Raw genomic sequence first — 19,458 nt, 5'->3', positions numbered from 1 at the left:
GTCCAGGAGAAGGGGAGTCCTCGAGACTGTGCTGAGAAAAGGAACTTCTGTAACAATCTTATTAAGATTGCCAGGTATTCAAAACATTCCAAGTGGGAATTGCACATGATAAAGACGGGGGGGGCTATGTTCGTAAAGGGGGGGCCTCTGTAACAATTTTGCTAAGACAAAGGAATCTTTACTAACTGAGAAAGAAAGCATTTGTATAACATTGATCCCAAGATTTAGAAAGGAAGAAGGAGGGGTACCTCTAGAAGCCATCTGAGGTATATTACCCCCAAACACCAATTGTTGGGGCACTTGGATTAGCTGAGTGTCCACTTGAGCTTTTGCTCAAGTGCATAAATAAACGATCTCATTTCCACTACACGTGTTGGTCTCTAGCTTGAGTTCATCTCTTGCAGTGAGACAAGAACTGAGATAAGGAAGGAAGGCCTCCTGACTTGGGACTTTCTCTCCCCATCTGTAACTTTTATGCTTTCAAGTACACACTATTTCATAGTTTTAATAAATGATTTTTATTTTGCTTGCAGCTTCTCAGATTAAACACTTGAATTGTCATAGTAAGTGTCCCGCATAAGTCCTATAAACAAGGATATCAAATCAGAATCTCAATTTTCATGTTTTGCTTTTCATAGAAATATGATATATATAATATTTTTATGATCTACTTATTTATTATTAATTTTTATTCTACTTAGCTGAGACTTGTATTGATCTTAACTAGATGGCTTGCTTACTTGTTTGTTTAATTATCTTGCCTTTTCTTAACTACTTCTTAGGTTCTGTTAAACTAGTCTCCAATTTTGAGCATTCCACAGGTTTTTGTAGGCAGGCTCTCAATCCATTGAGCCACACAAGCTTGGTTTGCATTCCACAGGTTTTTAAATCTTTCTCTCCGCTCCTCAACCTACTTAACTCATTTGGTTAAGGTCTTTTGATTAAGATACACTGACCCTAGTGACATTTCCAAAACCACAAATACCTTAGATCACATATTTATCATTTCCCCCCACTAAACAATAAAGTATAACATGCACTTAATGGGTATGTAAATAAAAATTAAGATAATATTTTAAAAGACTGAAAGATTTTAAATATAATCAGCAGTGGCTATTGTAGAATAGCTTTAGTAATATTAACTAGAAAATTTTATATCTAAAAACCTGAAAATACAATACAAATATGGAACAATTAATGGTTTGAATGAGCAGCATAATGAAACTTGCAAGTCATAGAAAACAGGTGTTGACTTATGCATATCATAGGTTCTTTCTGAAAAAAAAAAAATCCCTGGTAGCTCTCTTGCACAAATATAATACTTTCTACAAATTACCAAGTACAGATCCAAGGCCAATATTATTTTATGCATGTTTCATTTAATTAATAGATTGTAACTAATGAAAATGTCATTTACCAAATTAAATCCCGACATTACTCTCCCCTCCTGTATTAATATGTATTCAAAGAGTCATTACATTCCATAAAGCTATTTTTGTTGATTTGAATATTTACTCCAGCTGATTACCCTTTATGTCTATGGGTATGCTTAGGTCTGTTGGAAATAATTTTGTGATGCCATCCCTCTTGTAGTTTGAGTTTATTGAAAAAAAAAAGTATTTCTTAACATATTTAAATTGACAATTACTCAAACTAATGTTCACTTTAGTGGTCTCATCTCTGCCTGAAACTTCATGGAGGTGTCTAAGATTTGTATTTTGTTTCCAAATCACATGTTGTTTTAAGTATCCATGTGCACACACCCTTATTACATGATTAATAATACTGAAAAGTTTTAATAAATTAATTAATAAAACTGAAAAGTTTTACTAAAGTTTTATCTATTAGTGACTAATTTACATATTTGTAGGCCCCTCCATAATTCTCATTATTTTAAAATAATAGCATATGCTCTACTTAGGAGGCCATCATTGTGAAATAGCTTTAGATGCATTAATGACATTCTGTCTTCAATGTATATAAAAATATTCTCTGGCTAAGAACCAATATTTTGAGCCTTGGCTGCTGTGGCTTAGTGGATTGAGGGTCAGCCTGTGAACCAAGTGTCGTTAGTTTGATTCCCAGTCAGGGCACACGATTAGGTTGCACGCCAGATCCCCAGTTGGGGGCACATGAGAGGCAATCACACATTGATGTTTCTCTCCCTCTCTTTCTCCTTTCTCCTCTCTCTAAAAACAGATAAATAAAATAAAATAAAGTAACAACAACAGAAAAAAAGAACCAGTATTTTTTTAGCAACCTTTCTTTGTCTTGTATTTGATAGGTGATTTTTTAAACTTTATCTCAGACTATTTGTCAGAGAAAAACACCATTTTTATCAATTTATAAGAGACTCTATTCTGTGATATATAAAAAATAAAAGTATGTTGAGATGTAAATGTTGAGCTCTAAAATGTGTTTATTTGTAAGGACACTCTCGAGGCCCACTTCCTCACCATACATTCTGGCTATGTGAGCTATTGCCCTTGCAACTAAACACAATTTAATTTTTGAAATTATACCATACACCTATAGTTATATATATATATATATATATATATATATATATATATATATATATAATTTATTTTATTCTTGTTTATTGTTGTTCAACTATAGTTGTCCCAATTATTCCCCTGTTGTTCTCCCTTGCCCCATCCCCCATCCCACAGTCAATCCTCACCCTGTTGTTCATGTCCATGGGTCTTTTATACATGTTCCTTGACTGGACTCTTCCTCTTCTTTCTCCTGTTACCCTCCTCCCCCTCCCTTCTGGTTGCTGTCAGTTTGTTCCTTATTTCCATGTCTCTGGTTCTATTTTGCTTGTTTGTTTGTTTTGTTCATTAGGTTCCACTTATACATGAGATCCTATGGTATTTATCTTTTGCTGCCTGGCTTCTTTCACTTTGTATAATACTCTCCATTTCTATCCATGCTGTTATGAAGGGTAGGAGTTCCTTCTTTCCTTTTGTGTAGTATTCCATTGTGTAAAGATACCAAGTTTTTCAATCCAGTCATTTACTGATGGGCACTTAGGCTGTTTCCAACACTTGGCTATTAAAAATAATGTTGCTGTGAACATAGGAGTGCATAGTTTCTTATAAATTGGGGTTTCAGGATTCCTCAGGTATAATCCCAGTAGTAGGATCACTGGATCAAAAGGCAGTTCTATTTTTAGTTTTTTGAGGAAATTTTAAACTGTTTTCCACAGTGGCTGCACCAGTCTGTCTGCGTTCCCACAAACAGTGCACTAATGTTGCCTTTTTGCTGCATCCTCACCACCATTGGTTGTTTGTTGATTTATTGATGATGGCCATTCTGACTGGTGTGAGGTGGTATCTCATTGTGGTTTTTATTTGCATCTCTCTGATGGCTAGTGATGTGGAGCATTCTTTCATATGCCTATGGGCCCTCTGTATGTCCTCCTTGGAGAAATGTCTGTTTAGGTCCTTTGTCCAATTTTTATCAAATTATTTGTCTTCCTGGTGTTGACACCATGTATCAAAATAAACTCAAGATGAATAAAAGACTTAAATATAAGTTGTGACACCATAAAAGTCCTAGAGGAAAAAATAGTCCATAAAATTTCAGATATCCCACACAGCAATATTTTTGCCAATATTATCTCCTAGGGTAAGGTATATAAAGGAAAGCATAAACAAATGGGATTACATTAAATTAAAAAGCTTCCGCACTGCTAAATAAAATATCAGCAAGATGAAAAGGAAACCAACCGTACGTGAAAACATTTGCAAAATATACCTCAGACAAAGTTTTGATCTCTATGCTCCTTTTTTTTTTTGAATAATGAAATAAAGGCAAAAGACAAGCTATATTTCTATCATTTACTTAGCATGTGATTTCTAATTCTATATATGAACACACACACACACTCAGAAACACAGATAATCACACCTTAAATTATAATTTCCTTATTTATAATTTATTCCAACAAAATCAACTTTTTAATTTCATTGTACAAATTAGGGCTGCGTCTGAGAATTGTACATTTTATCAGGATCTTCATTAATGTCTTATTTATGCTTCATATATTCATTATTCATTTTTTTAGCCAGTGTAATTCATTAGTCAGTAATTTTTGTTGATTTTTTACTTTAAAATAATTCTCAAATTATCTCTATTTTCAATGCCATTTCCATAATCTTAGTTGATAGTAGTTTTTACTCAATTTTATTTTTGTCAAAGCCATGTTTGTGTGGTTTATATTATATTCAAATTAAGTTTAAAATAAAAATTTAATATATGGTTTGCAATAGAGTAAGCAAGATTTGTCTATTTTCTCTGCATATAATATTGATTAAATTTCTTAAGCTACACATTAAATAGTCCATTATATTAACAGTATTTTTACTGTTGTTATTAATTTTTTTAAAAAGAGTGATCTGAGCTAATAGTGTTATAAATAGTGAAGAAAAATCTGTTTAAATAAATCAGTCACCTTTTTTAAGGTTCCCTGATGATAGTAGTATAATCTCCTTGTAATTGGGAAAATGTCAATGAGATGGGAAAGTGAAGCAAACATTAACATTTATGATTTTGCATGCATATCTAAGGGTAGCATTGATTTGATTCTCAAGGGCTATTGCAAAATCACCATGTTATATTTCTCCACAATGTAAGTAACCCTAATTGACTAAAGAACTTTTCCTACAGAGAGAAAAGATAAGAACTGAAATAAGTCAGTATGAAAGCCCCCCTTTTTTTTTTCCAAGAAACTGTGCACTGCTTAAAATGCAAGAACTAAAAACAAGTAGAATGTAAAAGTAAATATTGGACTCCCTAGTGAGATAACTTCCCAGAACACTCCAGTACTGGTTAAGTTTTTAAAAAATAAAATCTGTTCTATAGTAATTGCCCAACTTTTTTTTCTTTTGTTATAAAACAGGATCCACAGTTTCTTCTTGACAGAAAACTTTCCATCAAGAAGAAGTCTCAGGTTTTTATTACTTCTTCCTCTAAAATAGTTTTTAGATGTCCAACATAGTACAGAAGTAAACCAAAGCTTATTCACAAAATGCAATAGAAAGTTTTCGATGTTGCTATCTCTATTTCATGCTGTATCTATTCCTATTATAATGACTTTCTCCTTTCTTTTTCCATTTTAAAATCATTTTTATCTCTTAATTATAGTTGACATACATTATTATATTAGTTTTAGGTGCACACTCCAGTGATTACACATTATAAATTTACTAAGTGATAACCTAAATAAATCTCACATATTTGTGATACCATACCTAGTAATTAAAATATTATTGACTATATTCTCTATGCTGTATTTTACATCGTATTCTGTATCACCCAATCTGTACTTCTTAATCTCTTCCTTTTTCCACCTTTCCCCTCAAACCCCTCCTTTCTGGCAATCATCAAAATGTTCTCTGTATCTGAGTCTGTTTCTATTCTGCTTATTCATTTATTTTATTTTTTAGATTTAATTGTTGATAGATATGTATTTGTTGTCATTTTTTGTTCATATTTTTTATCTTTTTTTTTCTTTTTCTTAAAGAAAACACTTAGACATTTAATAATACTGGTTTGGTGGTGATAAACTCCATTATCTTTTTCTTGTCTGGGAAGCTCTTTATCTGTCCTTTGATTCTAAATGATAGCTTTGCTGGGTAGAGTAAATTTGGTTGAAGGTCCTTGCTTCTTATCACTTTGAATATTTCTTACCAATTGCTTCTAGCATGAAAGATTTCTGTTGAGAAATTAGCTGACAGTCTTATGGGAGCTCCTTCATAGATGACTTATTGCTTTTCTTTTGCTGCTTTTTAGATTCTCTCCTTGTCTTTAAATTTTTGCCTTTTATTATGATATGTCTTGGTATTGACCTTTTTGGGTTGATCTTGTTTGAGACTCTGCATTTCCTGGGCTTGTATGTATATTTTCTTCAATAAATTATTGAAGTTTTCTGTCATTTTTTTCAAATAGGTTTTCTGTTTCTTTCTCTTTCTCTTCTCCTGGAACTTCCATGATATAAATGTTGGTATGCTTGAAGTTGTCCCAAAAGTTCCTTACACTATCCTTACTTTTGGATTATTTTCTTCTTTTTTACTCTTCTGATTGGATGTTTTTGCTTCCTTATAGTCCAAATCAATGATTTGATTCTTGGCTTCATCTTCTCTACTACTGTTGATTCCCTGTAAATTATTCTTCATTTCTGTTTTTTTTATAACATTGTTAAAGTTTTAAGTTCATTGGACATCCTTATATAGCCATTGTATTGTAGTCTGCATCTAGTAGATTGTCTCTATTTTGTTTATTTATCTGAAGTTCTATTATTTTCTTTCATTTTGGACATATTTCTTTGCCTCATCATTTTGGCAGCCTCCCCATGTTTGTCTCTGTGTGTTAGAGCTTGGTAGAGTGGACTAAGGTAGCAAGTGTTCTATATGGTCCAGTGGCACAGTCTCCCTGATCACCCAAGCTGACACTCAAGGCACACCCTTATGTGGGCTGTGTATATTCTCCTCTTGTAATTGAGCCTTGATTACTGTTGGCATGTCAATGGGAGGGATTTATTCCCAGGCCAATCAGCAGAAAGAATTGGCCCCTGACCACTGACCTCTGACCACCACGAAGGGTCAGTTGTTGAGGAGCTTGTCCCACAGAGCAGAACTTACTTCAGCATGGATCAGGTGTCTCCTGAGTCTGCCTCTTGAGTATGACACTTGTGGAGGTGGTTGAGTGGTGATGCTTTGATGTGGTCTGAAGCTGTCCACCGGGTGCGCTGGCACTGGGGTCTCCTGGGATGTGTAGGCTTTTCTCTGCCACCACCTGTGCTCTGCTTGGGGCCATTTGGCATGAGCTACGGAGCAATCTGCAGGTGGCTGCTACATGTATTGGGCTTGGAGGTACCCCAGTGAGGCCAAGATGGGAACAAAGGTTTGTTGCTGCTAGTGCCATGGTTGGGGCCATGCAATGAGAGGTATGGAGCACACTGAGGACAGGTGCTGCTTTTTTAAGAGATTAGAAAAATTTAAATCATAGGCCAAGACAGGCCAGTCATTGAAAAAGCTTCTTGAGAGGTTTGAAGATGGCAGAAGAGTAAGGGGAGGCTGCACTTTCTTGCTCCCAAGACCTGTCTGTAGTTTGAACTAATTGCAGACAGAACATCTCAGTTAACATCTGGATACTGGCAGAAGTTTATCCTTGGCACCACTGGACCAGAGAAGACCATCTGGGAGCGACCTGTTTGGAAAGGATAGCGGAGGAGAAAGGGATGAGATGGGATTTCTGACTGGGTTGGCTTCCTGAGCTGCAGGTGGAAATATACAAAGACCTTTTAGTGACAACAGGTTTCTCCAGAGAGGAATTGGGAGGAGAGTGGGGTTCTGCCCACTGGCAGAGCCAGGAGTAGTCCAGGTGGCATCTGGCACTGAGAAGCAAGAAACAGTGTACTAGTGTGTATGTATGAATGTGTTTTTCCTTTTTCTTTTTCTCTTTCATTTTTTTGCAGAGAGGGGAGGAGAGGTTAAGGTTGGGACTAAATTCTTGAGGAGCGCAGGCACAGAAGCACACTCTCCCACTCCCCAACATGCCCCCTGGGTCACGCTGGCCACCGCGCCCAGGTGCCCCTCGAGCCCACCGCAACAGGCACAAAATCGACACACCAGCCACCAGGCACAGATGCTCACCTCTGCCGTGCTCAGGTGCCTACAGCCCCACCCCAACGGGCGCAAAATCAACTCGATGGGCATGCCAGCCACTGTGTGCAGGAACCCCTGGCCCGCTCCAATAGGTGCAAAACCAACTCACTGGCCACTTGACTAGGCGCTACTCAGGCACGCCCCAGTGGGCACAAGAACAGTGGGCTGGCCACAGATCAGAGATGCCTACCTCCATTGCGTACAGGTGTCCAGGGCCCTGCCCCAACAGGCACAAAACCAACTCCCCAGGCATGGCTCAGCAGGCATGAGGCTAGCGCACCAGCCACCATGTGCAAGCACCCCTGGCACACCCCTATTCTAGCCACTGCGCACGGGTGACAATAGGGCGCAATCCAGGGGTCGCGAGGCTAGCGCGCGCCCAACACTGAGCACAGACACACACCGCTGCTACGCCCAGACACCTCTGGCTCACCCAAATAGGCGCCAAACCAACGCGCCTGCAGCCATGCCCAGGTACCACTCAGGCACGCCCCAGTGGGCACAAGACCAGCAGGCCGGCCACTGCGCATAGGCGCCCACCGCCGCTGCACACAGGTGCCCATGGCCCTGCCCCAATGGACACAGAACCAACTTGCCAACCACCACACACAGGCACAAGCACCACCCAGACCCACCCCAATGGGTGTGAAACCAACATGCCACCCACCCCAGTAGGCTCAAAACAAACCCGCCCACCATGAGTAGAGGCCTCCCCCTCCACCAGAATAGGAGAGCAACCACTCTGCCTTGGACCCACCCACCCTGGTGCGCAATGGGAAAGCCCACCCCTGACCTTCACGAGGAATTCACTCACCTCTGGATGAAGACAAAGGACGGTGAAATGAACTAGAGGCACTTCGTAATAAGTTTTGGGTGCTGGCTCTTGAGAAACATCTGGGAGACTAGCAGACTAGGTCCCAGTACAGAAGCATCCCAAGTGCTACAGGAGAAATCACTTAAGCAGACTGCTCCCCACCAAGTGGCATCAACTGGAGACAGCAGCTCAACAACTGTATACAAGAAGTTCACATCAAAAAGGCAGAAAATAAAGCAGATCAATCTAAGAAGCAGAAACAAGAACAGTGCCCAAAATGGGGAGGTGAAATAACACCGTACCAAACAGAAACAACATTCCACCAAAAATAAGAGAGGAATTCCCAGAGGAGGGATAGACGACATAGAAGCAAGCAAGCTATCAGACATGGAATTCAAAACAATAGTAATGAGGAAGCTCAATGAACTTGACAAACTCAAAGAAAATTATAATGAACTCCAGGGGAACTATAAAGAACTCCAGGGAAGCTATAAGGAACTTACTGAGAACTACACCAGTATAAAAAAGGACATAGAAACTATCAACAAGAACCAGGAAGAAATGAAGAATACAATTTCTGAACTGTAGAACACAGTAGAATCAATCAAAAGCAGGCTAAATGAAGCAGAGGACCAGATCAGTGAGTTAGAGGAAAACATACAAAAAAATTCCCAAACAATACAACAAAATGAAAAGAGACTGAAAAGAGTGAAGAGGGTTTAAGAGAACTGTAGGACAACATGAGACAAAACAACATTAGAATCATAGGAATACAAGAAGGAGAAAAAGAGGAGCAAAGGATAGAAAACCTGATTGAAAAAGTAATGACAAAAAAATTTCCTAACTTGATGAGAGAAAAAGTCATGCAAGTCCAGGAAGCACAGAGAGTCCCAAAGAACATTAACCCAAAATGGCCTACTCCAAGGCACATCATAATTAAAATGGCAACATTCAAAGACAAAGAGAGAATCCTAAAAGGAGCAAGAGAAAAACAGCAAATAACATACAAGGGAGCTTTGATAAGGCTATCAACTTATTTCTCAACAGAAACACTACAAGCCAGAAGGGAATGGCAAAAAAAAAAATATTTAAAGCAATGAAAAACAAAGGCCTACAACCAAGACTACTCTACCGAGCAAGGTTCTCCTTCAAAATGGAAGATATAATAAGGCATTTCCCAGATAAAGGAAGATTAAAAGAATAAATCTCCACCAAACCAGCATTGCAAGAGATGCTAAAGGAAATGCTGTAAGAAAAATAAGAAAAAGAGAGAGGGAAAGGAACACAGGAACAAAGGGAAATGAATAAATACCTGTCAATAATAAACTTAAATGTAAATGAATTAAATGCTTCAATAAAAAGACATAGCATAGTGGAATGGATACAAAAACATGACCCACATTTATGCTGTCTACAAGAGACACACCTCAAAACAAAAGATCTACACAGACTGAAAGTGAAGGAATGGAAAAAAGTATTCCAACAAAATGGACATAAAAAGAAGCTGGGTAGCAATACTTATATCAGACAAAACAAATTTCACAACAAAGGCCATAAAAAGAGACAAAGAAGGACATTTTATAATACTTAAGGGAACAATCAATCAAGAAGATATAATCCTTGTAAACTTATATGCACCCACCATAGGGGCACCAAAATATATAAGGAAAATATTGGAAGACTACAAAAAATATATCAACTGCAACACACTCATAGTAGGGTACTTTAATACCCCATTGTAAACAATGAACAGATCTTCGAAGCAAAGAAACAGCAAGGATATTGAGGCATTGAACAACACTCTAGATAAAATGGACTTAGTATATATATATATATATATATAGAAATTTTCACCCTAAAGAAGCAAAATATACATTCTTTTCAAATGCACCTGGGACATTTTCAAAGATAGACCACATGGTAGGACACAAAACAAGCCTCAACGAATTTAAGAAAATTGAAATTATATCAAGCATCTTCTCATATCACAATAGCTTGAAACTAGAAATCAAACTCAAGGAAAAAACTCAAAAACATTCAAACTCATGGAGAATGAATAACATGCTATTAAATAATGAATGGGTTAACAATGACATCAAGAAAGAAATCAAAAAGTTTCTGAAAACAAATGATATTAAATAGACAACAGCCCAAAACCTGTGGAACACAGCAAAAGCAGTCCTGAGAGGAAAGTTCATAGCAATACAGGCCTTCCTAAAAAGGATAGAAGAATCCCAGATAAAAAAAAATCTAACCCCACAGCTACAAGAACTAGAACAACAACAAACAAAGCCCAGAGCAAGTAGAAGGAAGGAAATCAACAAGATCAGAGCAGAATTAAATGACATAGAGGCTAAGCAGATAATTCAAAAGATCAACAAAAGTAGGAGCTGGTTTTTTGGAAGGATGAACAAAATCAACAAGCCATTAGCTAGGCTCAACAAGAAAAAAAGAGAGAACCCAAATAAACAAAATCAGAAACAAAAGAAGAGATATCACAACAAATATCACATAAATACAAAGGATTGTAAGAAATTACTACCAACAACTACATGACAAGAAATTTGACAACCTAGATGAAATGGACAACTTTCTAGAAACATATAATCTTCCAAAACTAAATCAAGAAAAATCAGAAAGCCTGAATAGACTGATAATAGAGAGTGAAATTGAAACAGTAATCGAAAAACTCCTGGCACACAAATACCTGAACTGGATGGCTTCACAGGCAAATTTTACAAACTATTTCTGGAACAACTAACTCTTACCCTTCTCAAACTATTCCAAAAAATCCAAAAAGAGGAAAGAATCTCAAACTCTTTATATGAAGCCAGTATTACTCTAATTCCAAAACCGAGTCAACACACAACAAAGGAAGAAAACTACAGGCCAATATCATTGATGAATGTAGATGCTAAAATGCTCAACAAAGTATTGGCAAACTGGATCCAGCAACACATTAAAAGGATCATACATCATGCATCATGATCAAGTGGGATTCATCCCAGGGATGCAAGGATGGTTCAATATTTGCAAATCAATAAATGTAATATATCACATAAGCAAAATGAAAGACAAAAACCACATGATCATATCAATAAATGATAAAAAGGCATATGATAAAGTACAACACCCAATTATGATGAAAACACGCAGCAAAATGGGAATAGAGTGAGCATACCTCAACATAATAAAGGCCATATACGAGAAACCTGAAGCCAACATCATATTCAATGAGCAAAAACTGAAAGCATTCCCCCTGAGATCAGGAACAAGACAAGAATGTCTACTCTCTCCACTCCTATTCAACATAGTGTTAGAAGTTCTAGCCACAGCAATCAGACAAGAAAGAGAACAAAAACATACAAATTGGAAAAGAAGTAAAGCTGTCACTATTTGCAGATGACATAATAGTATACATAGAAAACCCTATAGACTCCACTAAAAAACAACTCGACCTAATAAGTGAATTCAGCAAAATAGCAGGGTACAAAGTCAATATTTAGAAATCAAAGGCATTTCTATACACCAATAATAAAATATCAGAGATGGAAACTAGAAAAAAAATCCCATTTACTATAGCAACAAGAAAAATAAAGTACCTAAGAATAAATTTAGCCAAATAGGTAAAAGACCTGTACTCTGAAAACTATGTAACACTGAAGAAAGAAATTATGGAAGATACAAATAAATGGAAGCATATACCATGTTCATGGATTGGAAGAATCAATATCATTAAAATGTCCATACAGATTCAATGCAATTTGTATTATAATACCAGCAATGTATTTCACAGTCCTAGAACAAATATTTCAAAAATTTATATGGAACCAAAAAAGACCCTGAATAGCCACAGCAACCTTGAGACAGAAGAATGCAATAGGAAGAATCACAATACCTGACATCAAACTATATTACAAGGCCATTGTAATAAAAACAGCTTGGTACTGGCGTAAGACCAGACATATAGATCAATGGAACAGAATAGAGAGCCCAGAAATAAACCCAGGTCTTTATGGTCAAGTGATATTCGACCAAGAGGGAAGAAACATAAAATGGAATGAGAAGAGCCTCTTCCACAAATGTTGTTGGGAAAAATGGACAGGGATGTGAAAAAAAATGAAACTAGACAACCAACTTATGCCACACACCAAAATAAACTCAAGATGGATCAAAGACTTAAATGTAAGATGTGACACCATAAAAACCCTAGAGTAAAACATAGACAAGAAAATTTCAGATATCCCATGTAACAGTATTTTCACTGACACATCTCCTAAGGCAAGTGAAATAAAGGAAAAAATAAACAAATCGGACTACGTAAAACTCAAGAGTTTCTGCTCAGCAAAAGAAAACATCAGCTAGATGAAAAGGGAAACAATCTTATGAGAAAACATATTTGCCAGTGATACATCAGATAAGGAATTGATTTCCAAAACATATAAAGGACTTACACATCTCAACCCAAAAAATACAGACAGCCCAATTCAAAAATGGGCAAAGGAACTGAACAAACACTTCTCCAAGGAGGATATACAGAGGGTTTATAGACATATGAAAGAATGCTCAACATCACTAGCCATCAGAGAGATGCAAATAAAAACCACAATGAGATACCGCTTTACACCAGTCAGAATGGCCATCATCAACAAATCAACAAACAAGTGCTGGCGAGGATGTGGAGAAATGAGAATCCTAGTGCACTGTTGGTGGTAATGCAGACTGATGTTGCCACTATGGAAAATAGTATGGAATTTCCTCAAAAAACTAAAAATGGAACTGCCTTTTGAACCAGCAATTCCACTGCTAGGATTATACCCGAAGAATTCTGAAATCCCAATTCAAAAGAACTTATGCACCCCTATGTTCATAGCAGCACTATTTACAATAGCCAAGTGCTGGAAACAACCCAAGTGTCCATCTGTAGATGAGTGGATTAAATAACTGTGGTACATTCACACAATCGAATACTATGCAGCAGAAAGAAAGAAGGAACCCCTGCCATTTGCGACAACATGGATGGAACTAGTGAGAATTATGCTTAGCGAAATAAGCCAAGCAATGAAAGAAAAATACCATATGCTATCACACAATACAGGAGAGTAATGAACAACACAAACAAATAAACAAAATTGAACAAGGAACAGAGTAACATTTATCAGGGGGGATGGGGAGTAGGAGGGAAGGGGGTTAGTAGGGGAAGGGTTTAGCAAAGGAATTAATATACATAACCCATGAACATGGACAACGGGGTTGGAATGGACTGTGGGAGAAGGGGTGGGGTGAGGATGGGTAGCAATGAGGGAAAAATTGATACAATTTTAATAGAATAAGAATAAAAATAAAATTAAAACAAAAAAGAAGCTTCTTGGAATAGGTTGGGTGGGCCTGAAAGTTGGATGCTGCAGGGCCCCATGGAATCAGCAGGTGGGGAAAACAGTGTTAACCAGGTAGATGAAGTCTCAGGTATGGCACGCATCTGCTGGTTCTGTGTGGGAAAGGCTCATCAAAGGAACAATGGCCTCTGCCAGGATTTCGTTCTGGCATATAAAGCTGCTTCCAGCTCTCACTCTGATGTAAAATTAAGTTCCTCTTTGTATCTCTCTTGTGCCTCTCAAGCTGCTGGCCCAGTGCTGGAGCTCAAAGGGAGTGAGTCTAAGTTCATGAGCCCTTTCAGAGAAACTTCCAGGGACTCCAGCTACCCCCCTTTCTCAGCCTCAACCTCTGCTGGACTTTACAGCTAGAATTTATGGGAAATTCTCTTCCTGCCACTGGAAACCTAGGATGGGGGACCTGCTGTGGGGCTGCAGCCCCTTGCTAGATATCCCTCTGTAGATATCATTCCCTATTTTTATCCACCACATGAGGATGTGAAACCAGCCTGTTCTCTGTCTCTGCCTTTCCTAACAGTCTTGATGTGGCTTCTTTTTTACTTTTTTAGTTGTAGGACTTACATTCAGCCAGATTTCAGGTAGTCCTGAATGATGGTTCTGCAGTTTAGTTGTAATTTTGATGAGGTTGTGGGAGCAGGTAAGTACCTTGTTTAATCTATGCTGCTATATTTCCTGGAAGTCTGAAATGTCCTTCTCCCTTCTCCAAAAGCATTATTCTATTTAATGCTCGGTAAGATTGTTTCCCTTTAGAAAAATAATATATGATACATAAAAACACTAATAACATAATAAGAGTTAGAATAATAATATAATTCACTTAACAACCACCTTGGCATGGAAAAATCACAGTCGAAGGCTTAAAAAATTAAGTAAATTTGATGTAAAAATAAAACTGAAATAAAGATAATATATATATATATATATATATATATATATATATATATATATATATATATATATATATATTTGTAATTATTGTAGAGGAATCCACTTACCCTGGGCTCCAGCAAAGGGGATGCAAAGTGGACTAGAGAGAAGGAGAATCTGGGGATGGTGGCTTTGGGTCAAGAACTGAGGGAGCAGCCACCAGGATCCCTGTGCAGAGTCATTCTTCATACTGCAGGAGACATCTTGCTCAGGCAAAGCAGTCCCATCCAGTTATCTCAACTTGAGGGGGAGAAATAGCCCTGCCTGCAGGAATTACTGATTACAAATTGACTAGGTTAACAACTGAAGGAGACAGCTGCAGACTGTGGACCACTGGTAGTCTTGAACAGGCTGCCTAGGGCCAGACTGAGACACCATCTAACATCACCAAGGACAGATCTGAAAAGAGAACACAGTGGTAAGCACTAGATTCTACTGAGACAAATTTCACTGCGATCTTCATGATTTGTATTATTTTCTCTTCTGCATAGCTTTTTAACAGTCATTTCTTGTCCTTCAAGTTTGTGCTGGTAGGTCACTAGTGTTTATATTATAGTTTATTTCAAATCTCATAATTGGCTCCTCCCTTCTCTTATTCCATTTTGCTTTCTTTTTAAATTTTAAATTTTATTTTCTTTCTAGCTTTGACTTGTTTCCACTCTGCACTCTTACTATTTCTCCCCCATCCAACCATCTAAGAACATTTTTCTTGTCATTAGTCATCTCACATTACTTTTACCAATCATAAAATACCTTTATTCTCTCTCTACCTTTATCAATTTTACTCATTTGTTGTGGATATATTGATTATTGTTGCATTTCTTCAATTTTATTTCTAGATCTTCACTACTTTTGTATTTCAGATATCAATTTTTATCATTTCTCCTCTCCCATTCCATTTTGCCTTCACCCTGCCCTTCCTTTTTAAGTTTTAAATGTTAATTGTACTCTGTCTTAGCCTGGTTTTCATTCAATTCTTGGTATTTTTCTCTCCCTCTATCCTCTCAAAATCACTTCTCTTTCCTCTAGACATCTCTTAAGCTTTCCTTTCTTTCTTTTTTTCTTCTTATTTCCCATTCACCAATATTAATCTTTGCTCATTTGTTATTGATAGTGCTGTGGTGGATCATTTTCTCTCATTTGGTTCCTATTTTTTCTCTCTCTTACTATATATGTTTTTAAAATTCTCTTTAAACCTAATGTTATATACTTCCCTTCTCTTATTCATTCTGCCTTATTTCCTCCCTTTTTTATTTATGATGTAAGCTTTATTTTCTTTCTCTCTTTGCCTTGTCCCTGTTCCCTATTTTATTCTTGCTTCTCTCTCTACTTTCTCAAAATAATTTTTCTTTCAGTTAGTCATCTCATTCATTTTTTACTTTCATATAATAGTCAATCTCTTTGTGACTTTATTAATATTGGCTCATTTGCTGTTGATAGTGTGATCATGGGTGGGGGGTATTTCTGTGAGGATGGGTTTCCTGGGCTATTGGGCTTTGTTCTGGCAGCACCAGTATAACAGTACATAAGACGTGATGGGAATAGTGACTCTCAGACAAACAGTTGGAGGAAAGGATTCACCAAAGAATGACTCAACAACAACCAAAACCCAGTTACAACCAAAGAGCTTACATAAATGGCATAAAAGACAACCCAAGAGCATCAAGTTCAGGATATAAAGGAGACTGAACCCCTGAATCCTACAGGTTTTCTACCACAGAAAGTCACACCACAAAGACAGGGAGTCAAGCAGATCAGTCTAAGAAGCAGAAACAAAAAAAGCATAGTTATCTAAAATGGGTAGAAAATGAAAAACTCCTCAACCAAAAGGAAAGGAGGAATCCTCAGAAAGAGTTCTAAATGAAATAGAAGCAAGCAAACTATCAGACACTGAATTCAAAAATATATTATAAGGATTCTCAATGAGCTCAGTCAGAACTACAAAGAACTACAGGAACTTACTTAGAACTACACCAACATTAAAAAGGACATAGAAACTATCAATAAGAGCCAGGAGGAAATGAAGAAAAAGCAAGGAGGAAATGAAGAATACAATATCTGAAATGAAGAACATGGTAGGAGGCATTAAAATCAGACTAGGTTAATCAGAGGGTTGAATCAGTGAGCTTCAGGATGAGGGAGGAACAAATCTGCAACAGAGCAATAAAACAGAAAAAGGCTAAAAAAGAATGAAGAGAGTTTAAGGGAGCTGCAGAACACCATGAAATATAATAATATCTATATCATAGGGATACCAGAAGGAGAAGAGGGGCAAGGCAAGAAAACTGGTTTGAAAAGTAATGACAGAAAAGTTCCCTAACCTAATGAGAGAAAAAGTCACACAAGTCCAGGAAGCACAGAGGGTCCCAAAAAGATGAACACAAACAGACCCACTCCAAGACACATTATAATTAAAATGAAAAAATTTACAGACAAAAAGATACTCTTAAAGGAAGCAATGGAGAAACAGTTAGCAACATAAAATGAAGCTCTGATAAGGCTGTGAGTTATTTCTGAACAGAAACACTACAAGCCAGAAGGGTATAGCAAAAAATATTCCAAGTAATAAAAAGCAAAGGTCTGCAAACAAGACTACTCAACCCATCAAGGCTCTCATTTAAAATGGAAGATAAAATGAGTTTCCCAGAGAAAAAAAGGCTAAAAGATTATATCTCCACCCAATCAGCATTGCAAGAGATGCTAATGGGACTGCTTTAAGTAGACAAAGAGACAGGAAAGAGAGAGAAAGAGAGAGAGAGAGAAGAGAACACAGGTACAAAGGGAAAAAGTGGCAATGAATAAGTACCTATTGATAATAACCTTAAATGTAAATGGATTAAATGCTCCAATCAAAAGACATAGGGTGGCTGAATGGGTAAGAAAACATGACCCACATATATGCTGTCTACAAGAGACCCACCTCAGAACAAAAGATCTATACAGCTTAAAAGGGAAGGGATGGGAAAAAATATTTCAAGCAAATGGAAATTAAGAAAATTTGGGGTAACAATACCTATTTCAGACAAAATAGATTTCACAACAAAGGCCATAAAGGAGACAAAGGAGAACACTACATAATACTTAAAGAAATAATCCATCAAGAAGATATGACCCTTGTAAATATATATGCACCCAACATAGAAGCACCCAGATATATAAGGAAAATCTTGAAGGACCTCAAGAAAGATATTGAGAGCAGCACACTCATAGTAAGAGCTTTTACCACCCTATTGGCAAAATGGATAGGCCTTCCAATCAAAGAATCAACAAGGATATTGTGGCATTGAACAACATTCTAGATCAAATGGATATACGATAATTGATATATACAGAATCTTTCCCCCCAAAGCATAAAAATATACATTTTAAGAAATATACATGAAATCTTTTCAAAGACAGACCACATATTAGGACACAAAGCAAGCCTCAACAAATTCAAGAAAATTAAAATTATATCAAGCATCTTCTTGGGTCACAATGGCTTGAAACTAGAAATCAACTTCAAGGGAAAAATCCCAAAACATTCAAATGCATGCTGGTAAATAATGAATAGTTTAAAAATGAGATCAGGGAAGAAATCAAAAGTTTTCTGGAAACAAATGAAAGTGAACACAGAGCAAGCCAAAACTTGTGGGACACAGTGAAGGCAGTGCTGAGAGGGAAGTTCATAGCAATACAAGCCTATATTAAAAAGATAGAAAAATCTCAAATAAACAACCTAACCCTACATCTACAAAAACTAGAGGAACAACAAGCCCAGAGTGAGTAGAAATAAGGAATTCATCAAGATCAGAACAGAATTAAATGACATAGACACTAAAAGAACAATTCAAATGATCAATAAATCCAGAACCTGGTTCTTTGAAAAGATAAACAAAATCGACAAACCTTTAGCCAGACTCATCAAGAAAAAAAGAGAGGGACCAAATAAATAAAATGAGAAATGAAAGAGGAGGAAACACAACTGATACCATGTAAATACAAAAGATTGCAAGAAATTACTATGAACAGTTACATACCAAGAAATGTGAGATCCTCATTGAAATGGACAAATTTCTAGAAACATAATCTTCCAAAACTGAATCAATAAGAAACAGAAAGCCTGAACAGACCGATAACAACTAGTGAAATCGAAGCAGTACAGTAATCAAACTACTCTCAGCACACAAAAGCCCTTCACTGGACAGCTTAACAGGTGAATTTTACCAAATATTTAGGGGAGAACTTAGTGCTATCCTTCTCAAATGATTCCAAAAAATTCAAGAAGAGGAAAGACTCCCAAACTCTCTTTATAAGGCCAGTATTTTTATTCTAATTCCAAATCAGGTAAGGACATAACAACAACAAAATACAGGCCAATATCGCTGATGAACATAGATACTAAAATCCTCAACAAAATATTTCAAACTAATTCAGCAGTGCATTAGAAAGATCATACACCATGAAAAGTTGGATTCATACTAGGGATGTAATAATATTTAAAAATCAATAAATATAATACACCACATAAAATGGACAAAATCATATGATCATATCAGTAGATTCTGAAAAAGCACTTGATAAAGTACAGCATCAATTTTATGATAAAAAGGCTCAGCAAACAGAATAGAAGGACTGTACATGAGCATATAAAGGCCATATACAAGAAACC

Source organism: Furipterus horrens, unplaced genomic scaffold (assembly GCF_987537825.1).
Source record: "Furipterus horrens unplaced genomic scaffold, mFurHor1.1.pri manual_scaffold_3, whole genome shotgun sequence".
NCBI lineage: Eukaryota > Metazoa > Chordata > Mammalia > Chiroptera > Furipteridae > Furipterus > Furipterus horrens.
Note: the sequence above shows the minus strand (reverse complement) of the source record.